At 51.6% G+C, this 12,680-nt stretch overlaps 1 protein-coding gene across 3 annotated transcripts in view; it reads left to right on the top strand.

Moving 5' to 3' along the window:
• RNF157 (ring finger protein 157) overlaps positions 1–12,680 on the top strand; it is a 103,312-nt gene that overhangs the window by 65,482 nt on the left and 25,150 nt on the right. The window lies entirely within an intron of this gene.

Genomic DNA, 12,680 nt, shown 5'->3' with positions numbered 1-12,680 from the left:
GGGCCTTTCAAGCAGACCCCTCCCTTCACGCAGCTGGACCTGTGGAGGGAAGCCTACTTACCTGCTCCCTGCCACTGGTTCCTGGCTTCTTTGCTCCCTTTCTGCCTCGCTCCTCTCCCATCTTGTCAACAACTGGTTTGACACTGCTCCAGCCAATGCTTTGCCGCATAAGTGACCTGCTCACCTTGCGTCACGTCAATGGGTCACGTGACACAAAGGGGACAAGTTACTGCTACAGCCAGTCATCAAATCTGATGTTCATATGCTGACAGCAGAGCGGGGGAGTGAAGGAGCTGGGAGCAGGTAAGTATGCTTCCCTCCACAGGTCTTGCCAGACGGGGGGAGGTCTGCTGAAAGGCCCCCGAAGATAAACAATCTTTTTAACTATATCGGTGCAAAAATGCTGTTTCTCGCCCAATTCCTTGGGGGACACAGGAAACCTTGGGTATAGCTCATCTCCATAGGAGGCGTGACACTAAGTGAAAGACTGTTAAGCCCCTCCTCCAGCAGCTATACCCTCAGCCTGGAGCGAGCGACTACCAGTTTTTTGCTTAGTGTCAAGGAGGCAAGACACTCTCTGCACTGCAGAGCTGTCTTTGCTAAAGATTTTATTTTTTCTCTTTTTTTATTATTTTCAACTTTTTTCCTTTTTTCAACAGGGACAACAGAGTCGCAAAGACCTCTCTGTTTTCCCGGGGTTGAGCTGCGCCAGTGCCGGCTATCCGCACTGCTGCCTCCCCCACAGAAGAAAAGGAGGACCAGGGCAGCCCAGCTCCCCTGCATCCCGCCAGCACAAGGGTCGCCCGCCTGCAAGCCCCTCTCCAGCTTCCTGCCACTTCGGTGCCAGTGGCTGAAGGGGCGTCCCTGCTGGATGGACTGAGGGTGAAAACGTCGACTGGTGAGGTGGCTATGCAGCCGTTCCAACCCCCCCCCCCCTGTTAGGGTTTTAACTTCTGTGTTCCCTCTGCCTAGCCTTGTCACATTACAAGGCTTACTGTCGGCTTCCCCCCCCTTGTGTGTGGAGCAGGACGGAGCGGTGCTCGTGGGGGAGGGTTTACTGCACAAGTTTACCTCAGGTGCTGCGGCCTTGTGGGGCCGCCTTTTGTTATCTCGGCCAGTGCTGCCGCTGTGTTCAGCTGCCGGCTGACTTCTCTTGCCGGCTACCGGTGTGTCATTCGCCGCCGGTGTATAAGGAGGTGGTCGGGGGGGGCAATATTTTCTCGGCGGCATATTTGTTTGAATCCGGCGGGGGGCGGAGCTTCGTTCCGCTTCTCCTGTACATGTTAGACATTCAGTCGGGGGGGCGGACGTCTTTCTTCCCGCTCCTCGCTGGCCCCGCCTCCTCTTCGTGCCTGCTCTCAGGACGGATCGTTTTTACCTCAGGTTTTACCTCAGGTTTTACCTCTGCTGTTGCCGCTGCTGTTGTCGCTGCTGTTGTCGTCCGCTCCCACTGTGACCTGGTAGGACTGTTGACCCTTTCTAGCTCTGCAGCCCTCTGGCCTGGACGCTTTTATATTACTTCAGCCAACATGTCTGACCCCTCAGCGCCGGCCGCTCCTTGGTATCACACCTGCACCGCATGTAAGGCGCCCCTCCCTCAAGGGCAGCCTGACCCGCATTGCCCGGCTTGCAAAGCCCCATTACAGGGTCCGCCATCTGTTGTGTCACCCCCTGGCCTATTGGATCCCCCTGACTGGGCTAGATCCCTTTCCCAGGCTGTGGTCAGCCTCTCTAACGTTGTGGGCCGCCTTGCAGAGGTATTGCCCTTATCGCAGCCGGATATTTCCCCTGCTGGGCCCTCCGGGTCCGCTATCTTAGCTGACCCGTCTGAGTCCCTCTCTCCAGGCGACACCTCCAGAGCCCATCAACCCCAGAAGCGGTCTAGGGCGGAGCGCCTATCATCCTCGGATGCTTCAGTATCACCCCCAAGGGTGCGCTCTCAGGATATGCCCTCTGAAGGGGAACTAGTTGATTCAGATTGTGATATGGACTCGGCCTTGCCTTCAAAACTGGCTTCTGCTGTGGGCCATCTTATTAACAATATTTGTGATACCTTTAAGATTCACGATGATCCTCCTAATTCTGAAAAAAACAGTGTTTCCTTTTTTCGCCAAAAACAGACGTCTGCAGTTTTTCCCCTCCACACTGACTTCTCGTCGGTGGTTTCCAAGGCCTGGGCCCGCCCTGACGCCCGTTTTACCCCGCCTAAGAAGTTGGATATCTGTTATCCATTCCCGGCGGATTGCATTACAAACTGGGCGTCACCACCCAAAGTCGACCCCCCGGTGGCCCGTTTGGCAAAAAGCACGGCTATTCCCGTTGCTGATGGCTCTTCCTTACAATCCACTGAGGATCGCCGTATAGAGGCCATTACCAAAGGTATCTTTGCAGCCTCCGGTTCCGCCCTCCGGCCGGTCTTTGCTTCCGCTTGGGCTGGAAAAGCGGTTTCAGAGTGGGCTTCTCAGCTGGATCAGGAGCTTGAATCCGACGTCCCTATTCAGGACCTCCGTGCTCTAGCCCAACTTATCGTTCAAGCCGGCAAATTCGTCTGTGAAGCATCCCTTGATGCGGGGGCTCTCATAGCCCGTTCGTCTGCCCTGGCCGTTTCGGCCAGGAGGGAGCTTTGGTTAAAGGTTTGGACGGCGGACTCCACGTCAAAGCGGTCTCTTACTGGCCTTCCCTTTACTGGTTCTCGATTGTTCGGGACCCGCTTGGATGAAATCATATCCGAAGCCACGGGGGGGAAGAGTACGCATCTTCCTCAATCTAGGACTAGGACCACCACTCGAGGCCGTCCCATTTTTTCTCGCTTCAGGTCTTCCCGCAGGGCTCCCGCACCTCGCACCTCTTCAGGTCCATCCCCTAGCTCTGTCCAAGTGTGCTGTTCCTTTCATATTGAATTTCTGCACTGTATTATTTCTTGTTTTACCTATGTTGTTTAAGTCTATTGTTCTCTGCTGCCATCTGCTGGCCGGAATTTGTATGCTGCACGCCTCGTTCGTTGTCTATAAAGTTATCTCTGGGCGTGGTTTTTGCAGCCTTGGCCTGGTCACTTCCTGTAGCCTTTTTCAGTGCTGCATTCCTTTGTGACTGGAGACACACACCTTGGCTTGTGAAGGCATCAGTTTTTGACCAGCAGTTGCCTCAGCAGTTAGCCTCAGAAAAGACATCCACATCACAGCATCTACTGCATTCCTGTATTGTATCACTGTATGACACTGCTCTGGATCAAATAAACCCACGTTTGATTGCATCCTCATGTCTACGTCTGGATCCATCTAACCTGAGCATCTGCCGGTCCGGTCTGCTCCACTGCTTGGATACGAAGGTAGGCCAGTCACAAAGTCATTATCAGTTACACCTTCAATCGCCTTCATGTGGGGACAGAACAGTCAAAAACTGCCTTAAAGCCTTATACCCCAGTAAATACCCGTCTGAATGTCCAATGCCGGCTACAGGTTCCCTCAGAGCCCAGCGCCACACTCAGGAACCTCCCCTGCAACAGGCCCACTCCCAGCAAATCTGCCCGGCAACAGTGCACGTCCCATAAGTCTAAGGGGAAGCACGGCGTGTCCGCAGTAGATATACTCTCACCTGGAAGTCCTCCACTACTCGCCAAGCCCCTTATTACATCCTATATTAACCCTTGCTTGCATGATATAAGAACTGTTCACGCACGCGGGGCCTCCCTTAAACCAAAACCCCGCAATTCACTAAAAGGACTTTGGGAAACTCATCGGGGTGCCTCATCTGAGCCGCACAGCAATTTTCAGCCCCCAATTCAAAAGTTAATTTTCTTAAAGAGACAGCGCACCTTAAATAAAAATGGCCGAAAAGGACCTCGTACAGTTCCCCAGTGATGAAACAAAACAAATGCTACCTGATACTGATCATTATGAAGAGCTCGAGGTAGAAACCACACTTCCAGCAGACCAAGTCACGCGACCAACGCGCTCTCTCAAACCAACTATAAAGATCACAGAAAATTATCACACCAGGAAAGATGAGCTATGTGACAACCTGGAAGAGCTATGGGAACGAGTTTCCTCCCTCATATCAGGACTTAAGTCCTCCTCAGGCGATGCCACCAGTTTACAAGTTGCCGTCGGGCGGCTGAACGCAGCCCATGAAAGATACAAGAGACTGTCCACAAGGTATATAACCTTTCTAAAAGACTCTAATATTGAAGAAGCCCCGTCAGAGTTGTGCAAGGCAGAATCAATAGACAGACAAAGAGACGCCATGGTGCTGGACGCTAAAGATAAAGTGGAACTCCGTATCTCTCATTTACAAGAAACTAGATCACACAGATCGCATTCATCCAAACATTCCTCGCGGTCCTACAGATCATCATGCTCTAGAAGCTCCACCCTGAGCGACAGATTACTAGAGGCCCGCATAAATGCAGAGCAATCCAAAGTGAGGCGTTCCTTCACCGAAAAAGAAGTCCTTGCGAGGGCTGAAGCAGAAGCCAAGAGGGCAGAAGCGGAGGCAGAAGCCAAGAGGGCAGAAGCGGAGGCAGAAGCCAAGAGGGCAGAAGCGGAGGCAAAAGCCAAGAGGGCAGAAGCAGAAGCGGAGGCAAAAGCCAAGAGGGCAGAAGCAGAAGCAGAGGCTCGAATAAAGATCCTTGAATCAGAGAGGGAAGAGGAAATCGCATTAGCAAGAGTAAGACTACTTGAGCAAGCATTGAGCCAAGGCCCTGATTCAGTCTGCTTACCACCAGAGGAGATAGACGATCCAGCTGATCGCACCAGCGACTACGTACTGAAACAGTTACCTGCACCACCCCCAGCGTGCAGTACTGTCCAAGCCAACAACACTGAAACCTCCAAGTCAGCTCTACCTTCAGTGCCAGCGATACCCACAGCACCCGAGCAATCCAATAACAGTCGCCCAGACGCGCCCTCTCAAGGGCAGTTATTACAGCAAGATGGCTGCCAGGTGTTTCCTGGCCTACCTCCACAGCTCAAGCAGCAGTCATCAGAATCTACAGAGGCTAGACCACAGCTCAACCCTGCAGCAACATCATTCTACCCGGAAGCATCTCACCCTTTCACGCCACGCAGCCTATACGCCCCAGGGGCATCACAAGTTGTCATGGCAACAAGCAGTGAGAAATCAGATATGTCTGAGTTTGCCAGGTTTATGGTGAGCAGAGAGCTAATTAACACCAGTCTCTCAAAATTTGATGACCGTGCGGAGAGCTACAGAGCCTGGAAGGCAACCTTCAAAGCCGCCATCGCCAACCTCAACCTAACCGCAGAGCAGGAGCTCGACCTCTTGATCAACTGGCTGGGCCCAGGCTCCACAAATCGGATCAAGAGCCTTAGAACTGTCTATGTGGGACAAGCAGAAGCAGGTCTCGCTGCAGCCTGGCAGAGACTCGAACGCACCTTTGGCAGCGCAGAAGCAATAGAGAAGGCACTATTCAGGAGACTGCAGAACGTCCCCAAGATCAGTCTCAAGGATGTCCATAAGCTTCAGGATTTAAGTGATTTGCTCATGGAACTGGAGCTTGCCAAAAGAGACCCTCGTCTGTCTGGGCTGTGCTACCTGGATACAGCCCATGGGGTGAACCCAATTGTCGTGAAGTTACCATACAGCCTGCAAGAGAAGTGGGCGGCATCAGTCTCAAGGTACAAAAGAGTGCATGACGTCACTTTTCCCCCATTTATTCATTTCTGTAGGTTCATCGATGAACAGTCCCAGATGAGGAATGACCCCAGCCTCGACTTCCTGGAGTTCAATACTACAGCTTCAGTGACACCATCATCAAGGTATGAAAGTATTGTGCATAAACACAGAGACTTTAAGAGCAGCGTGAATGTTAGAAAGACTAACCTACCATCATCTGCAGTACCCACTGGTAGACAGTACACTACCTCATCAGGAGACAAGGCCTTCAATCGTGAATGTCCCATTCATAAAAAACCACACTCACTGAACAAATGCAGAGGATTTAGATCCAAAACCATACAGGAGCGCAAGAAAGTCCTCACCGAGCTTGGGGTATGCTTCAGGTGCTGCGCTTCATTGGAGCACATGGCTAAGGACTGTAAATCCATTATCAAGTGTGAGGAGTGTCCTAGTGAAAGACATGCCTCAGCTATGCACCCAACTCCACTCACAAGGGATTCACCTGCTGCTGTCACCACCAGTCCTGCTCAAAGTCATGGCGGGGAGCCCCAGAACCACGCTAACACAGCCACTGCTGTTTCCTGCTCATGCTCGGACGTATGTGGGGAGGGCCAGAGTGAGAAATGTTGTGCCCGCATATGCCTAATCAAGGTCTACCCGGAGGGGCTACCAGAAAAGGCAGTAAAAATGTATGCCATCATTGACGACCAAAGCAACCGCTCCCTAGCAGGACCTAAATTCTTTGAAGCCTTTGGAATAAAGGGACCGTCAGAACCCTACATCTTAAACACCTGCTCGGGTCGCATAGAGACTAGCGGCAGGAGGGCACAAGGATTCATCGCTTGTTCCGTCAGTGGAAATACGGAAATACCTCTACCGACGCTGATCGAATGCGATCAAATACCCAACCATAGGGATGAAATTCCTACCCCGGAAGCTGCATTTCACCATCCACACCTAAGGCACCTAGCCAACGTTATCCCACCTATGGACAACAACGCCGAGATTCTACTCCTGCTTGGCAGAGACAATCTAAGGGTACACAAGGTGCGTCAACAGTGTAATGGTCCCGACTATGCACCATATGCCCAGAGACTGGACTTGGGATGGGTAGTCATAGGAAATGTATGCTTGGATCAACCAAAAATCCACTCATTCAAAACGTATGTGTGTGGAGATGGACGCACGACTTGCATTAAGCCTTGCCCTCATCACTATGAGGTGAAAGAGAAGCCTCCAGACCTCATACAACCACCTGACGACATTCCTCCCTTTGCTGACAACTTGGGAAGATTAGTCTTTCATACCAGCAAGGACGATGATAAAGTAGCTTTGTCAGTAGAGGACAGAGAATTTATCAAGATAATGGACAATGAGTTCCTTAAAGACGAAACCAATCACTGGGTTTCTCCATTACCCTTCCGAGCTACCAGGGTGAGACTCCCGAACAATAGGGAACAAGCTCTGTCTAGATTTAACTCTCTTCAGCGTACCATGAACAGCAAGCCTGAGATGAGAGAACACATCGTTGCCTTTATCGACAAAATATTTCGCAACAACCATGCAGAACCAGCTCCATCCTTAGGGAAGAACGACGAGTGCTGGTACTTGCCTTCATTTGGAGTGTATCACCCACGGAAACCTAATCAAATTAGGGTTGTTTTCGACTCAAGTGCCAAACATCAAGGTGTATCTCTTAATGATGTCCTTCTCACAGGTCCTAATCTGACGAATAACCTAGTTGGAGTGCTGATGAGGTTCAGAAAAGAGCTCGTTGCCATCACCGCCGACATTGAACAGATGTTCCACTGTTTCGTAGTCAGAGAGGACCACCGGAATTTCCTCAGGTTTCTGTGGTACAAGAATAACGACACCAACGCAGAGATGGCAGAATATCGTATGAGGGTACACGTATTTGGAAACAGCCCTTCACCTGCCGTGGCAACTTACGGCCTTCGGCGCACTGCATTAGAGGGAGAATCCGAGTACGGTAAAGACGCCAGAGACTTTGTAGAAAAGGACTTCTACGTAGACGATGGACTCAAATCACTACCGACTGAAGAAGCGGCTATCGATCTGCTCAAAAGGACTCAAAGTATGTTGTACCAAGCTAAACTTAGACTACACAAAATTGCTTCAAACAGCCTGGCCGTTATGAGGGCCTTCGAAGCAGGCGATCATGCACCAGGATTCAAGGACATTAACTTGGGACTGGACAGTCCACCTGTGCAGAGGAGCTTGGGCCTCAGATGGGATCTCTCGGCTGACTCCTTCAGTTTTCAGATAAGTTGTGCAGACAAGCCATTCACAAAACGAGGCATCCTATCAGTGGTAAACAGCCTATTTGATCCGCTGGGATTTGTAGCGCCCATTACCATACAAGGTAAATCTCTACTGAGACAGTTTTCTGAAACAGTCAAGGATTGGGATACCCCACTTCCCTCCGAGAAAGAGCAACAAACCGAAAGGATTGACTGGCCTATCGGACTAATTTCAAAGGTTTTCCCTAGCAAGGATGGCAAGGTCCGGAAGGTGGAGTTGAAGATCTTCAGGAAAGGCGAGCTTAAAACGTTCTCAAGACCAATCAACGAACTCATTTTAATATTGCCCATCGAGAACGTCCCTGCAGGGTGAACAGGACTGTATCAAGCTTCGCAGATCTTCTCCATTCCAAGTTGGAAAACAGGACTAATCTTTTTGCATTCTAACATGTTTTTCTTTTACAGGTTGTTTATATTTTATGGACATTCGTCATAGTGAAATCCCCAAAGTGAATTTCAGACGGGGAGTGTGCTGTTCCTTTCATATTGAATTTCTGCACTGTATTATTTCTTGTTTTACCTATGTTGTTTAAGTCTATTGTTCTCTGCTGCCATCTGCTGGCCGGAATTTGTATGCTGCACGCCTCGTTCGTTGTCTATAAAGTTATCTCTGGGCGTGGTTTTTGCAGCCTTGGCCTGGTCACTTCCTGTAGCCTTTTTCAGTGCTGCATTCCTTTGTGACTGGAGACACACACCTTGGCTTGTGAAGGCATCAGTTTTTGACCAGCAGTTGCCTCAGCAGTTAGCCTCAGAAAAGACCACTGTATGTCACTGCTCTGGATCAAATAAACCCCCGTTTGATTGCATCCTCATGTCTACGTCTGGATCCATCTAACCTGAGCATCTGCCGGTCCGGTCTGCTCCACTGCTTGGATACGAAGGTAGGCCAGTCACAAAGTCATTATCAGTTACACCTTCAATCGCCTTCATGTGGGGACAGAACACCAAGACAGACGTAAGAAACCTTTTTTTCGGACCCAGCCCTCCTGGCGCAAGTCACAGCCTACTCGCCCTCCCGCGACCAAGCAGAACACTACCTGAAGGTGCGCCCCCACCCGCCCGGGTGGGGGGACGTCTCTTCCTGTTCAGGGACTTCTGGCAGGCGCACGTCTCCGACGCCTGGGCTCTCGAAGTTGTGTCTTCCGGGTACAAACTCGAGTTTACGTCCCTCCCCCCAGTTCGGTTCTTTCGCTCCCGGGTTCCCCGGGATCCCCAAGGGGCGGCCGATTTCTTTACTGCCACTCGCACCCTTCTGGACAAAGGGGTCATCGCTCCGGTTCCCATGGAAGAAAGATTCAAGGGGTTCTATTCGAACCTTTTTGTGGTCCCCAAAAAAGAAGGCTCGGTTCGTCCCATTCTGGATCTAAAACGGTTAAACCGTTTCCTTCGTCTTCAGCGATTCCGGATGGAGTCTCTCAGGTCGGTGGTGGCCTCTCTGGAAAAAGGGGAGTTCCTGGCCTCTATCGACATCCAGGACGCCTACCTTCATATTCCAATCGCTCGGTGTCATCAGTGCTTTCTGCGCTTTGCAGTGGGGTCCGACCACTACCAGTTCGTTGCCCTCCCCTTCGGGCTGGCGACGGCCCCTCGCGTTTTCACAAAGGTCCTAGCCCCTGTCCTCGCCTTACTTCGTTCCAGGGGAGTTTTTCTTCTTCCATATTTGGACGATCTCCTTATCAAGGCACCCTCTCTGTCACTGACTTCTGCCAGTGTGGACCTCTCGCTACAAACCTTACGCTGGTTCGGTTGGATTATCAATCTTCCCAAATCCGCTCTTGTTCCATCCAGGCAACTGATCTTTCTGGGGATGCTGCTGGATACAGATGCAGCGGAGGTTCGGCTTCCGTCAGAGAAGCGCCAGCTCCTTCATCGGTCGGTTCGGAGCCTTCTGAACCACCGCCGTCCTTCCTTCCGGTTCAGCATGCGGGTCTTGGGACAGATGGTGTCCTGTTTCGAAGCAATCCCCTACGCGCAGTATCACTCCCGCACCTTTCAGACTGCCATTCTGTCCGCATGGGACAAGTCCCAGGAAAGTCTGGATCAGCACTTTCCCCTTCCCCCCCAGGTTCGCTCCTCTCTACTCTGGTGGTTACGGACCCCTCTCCAAGGGAAGTCCTTCCTACCGATAACTTGGTTGGTGATTACCACCGATGCCAGTCTGCGGGGTTGGGGGGGGGGGGTGTTTCCTCCTCGGTCCGTACAAGGCACTTGGTCTCCATCGGAGTCCAAACTGCCAATCATTGTTCTGGAGCTGAGGGCGGTTCTCCTCTCACTCCGGCATTGGACTTCGCTGCTTCAGGGTCACCCTGTTCGTGTCCAATCGGACAATGCCACGGCTGTGGCATACATAAATCATCAAGGGGGCACTCGCAGCGCGGCGGCAATGAGGGAGGTGTCTCTAATCCTTCGCTGGGCGGAAGTTCATGTTCCAGCCATTTCGGCCATTTACATCCCGGGAGTGGACAATTGGGCGGCGGATTTCCTCAGCCGGACGACGATCGACCCGGGCGAGTGGTCTCTGCACCCCGACGTCTTCGAGTCTCTTTGCCTCCGTTGGGGTCGTCCGGACGTGGATCTCATGGCCTCCAGATTCAACCACAAGCTCCCCACCTTCATGGCCAGAACCAAGGATCCGGACGCTTACGGCGCGGACGCGCTCGTCCTTCCCTGGACGGAGTTCTCTCTCCTCTACGTTTTTCCGCCCCTGCCTCTTCTTCCACGAGTCCTTCGGAAGATCGCGGCGGAGGGCACGCCTGCGATCCTAATAGCCCCGGATTGGCCTCGTCGTCCTTGGTACGCCGACCTTATGTTGCTCCTGGCAGACGCCCCCTTGCCTCTGCCTCTAAGAGAAGACCTCCTCTCTCAAGGGCTGATCTTCCCCCAGCATTTAGGGTCGCTACGTTTAGCGGCGTGGCTATTGAAACCGCGGTCCTAACGCGGCGGGGGTTTTCTGCTGACGTGGTCCGTACCATGATTCGTGCGCGTAAACCGGCATCGTCCAGGATTTATTACCGAACCTGGCGGGCCTATTTGAATTTCTGCGAGACCTTAGATGTTTATCCCCTTCGGTTTTCTCTCCCCACGATTTTATCCTTCTTGCAGTCTGGTCTGGACTTGGGTTTGGGTCTCAGTACCCTAAAGGGTCAGATCTCAGCGCTTTCGATCCTTTTTCAGCGACCTCTGGCTCCGCTCGGTCCAGTTAAGACTTTTCTTCAGGGGGTTGCTCACTATGCTCCCCCGTATCGCGCTCCCGTTCCATCTTGGGATCTTAATGTTGTGCTGACGGCTCTCCAATCTTCTCCTTTCGAGCCTCTGCGCAGGGTTTCCCTTCGCTTGTTGTCTTGCAAAGTTTTTTTCCTCGTTGCCATCACGTCTCTTCGGCGTGTGTCTGAATTGGCGGCACTTTCTTGCGTAGAACCCCTCTTGGTTTTTCACCAGGACAAGGTGGTTCTCCGCCCGGTTCCGGATTTCCTTCCGAAGGTGGTGTCCGCTTTTCACCTGAATGAAGATATTGTCCTTCCTTCTCTGTGCCCGTCCCCGTCTCATCCTCTGGAACGGGATCTTCACCGTCTGGATGTTGTTAGGGCTCTGAGGATCTACTTGGATGTAACTAGACCCTTTCGGCGCTCGGATTCTCTATTTGTGGTTCCGGAGGGTCCGCGCAGGGGGCTGGCGGCATCTAAAGTGGTTATTGCCCGCTTCATCAAGATGGCTATTGCTGAGGCTTACCGTGCTAAGGGCAGGGAACCGCCCTTTGGTGTTACCGCTCATTCTACCAGAGCGGTCGGGGCTTCCTGGGCTCAGCGAAATCGAGCTTCGGCTGAACAATTGTGTAAGGCGGCCACCTGGTCTTCTTTGCACACCTTCACCAAGTTCTACAAGGTGAACACTTATGCATCGGCGGATGCTGCTTTGGGCCGCCTGATCTTGCAGGCGGTGGTGCCTTAATGCCTATGGTGCTTTAATTCTTCTTGGGTTGTGGTCCCTCCCTATTTGTGGACTGCTTTTGAACGTCCCAAGGTTTCCTGTGTCCCCCAAGGAATTGGGCGAGAAAACGAGATTTTTGTATAACTTACCAGTAAAATCTCTTTCTTGGGGGACACAGCACCCACCCATTGTTTTGGTTGCCCTGCCGGGAGTTTTGACTTGTTGGGGTTAATTTGGTTGATCCTTGCCTTTGTTTTAACTACTTGGGCACATAACTGGTAGTCGCTCGCTCCAGGCTGAGGGTATAGCTGCTGGAGGAGGGGCTTAACAGTCTTTCACTTAGTGTCACGCCTCCTATGGAGATGAGCTATACCAAGGTTTCCTGTGTCCCCCAAGGAAGAGCGAGAAAGAGATTTTACTGGTAAGTTATACAAAAATCTCGTTTTTCCAGTGTACTTTTCACAATTTTTCTCCTTTTTGTGCTCCCATTATCTGGAGAACCTGTCTCTTTCCTTTCTGTGGGTGGGTGGGTAGCAGCACATGTGACCATCTAGCACCTGCATCTCCCAGGAGTGCACTACAGTCAGTTCTTGTTAACTCTTTCCTCTCAGTCATATAAAATAGTCCCTCACACAGCCCCGTCGATTCCACTATTAGCACTATGGTCTGTAATTCAATGTCTGCCATAGTGGAAAATGTATTGTGCATAGAAAAACCGAACAAAATTTTTAGTACATGTATATTGCAATAATGCTTCATCTGAAATGCCCTATTTATTGCATAGGAATACATTTC

The sequence above is a fragment of the Bufo bufo genome, chromosome 6, assembly GCF_905171765.1.
Source record: "Bufo bufo chromosome 6, aBufBuf1.1, whole genome shotgun sequence".
In the NCBI taxonomy this organism is placed as follows: Eukaryota; Metazoa; Chordata; class Amphibia; order Anura; family Bufonidae; genus Bufo; species Bufo bufo.
The sequence above is the reverse complement of the archived record's forward strand: the minus strand, read 5'-3'. Positions and strand labels throughout refer to the sequence as shown.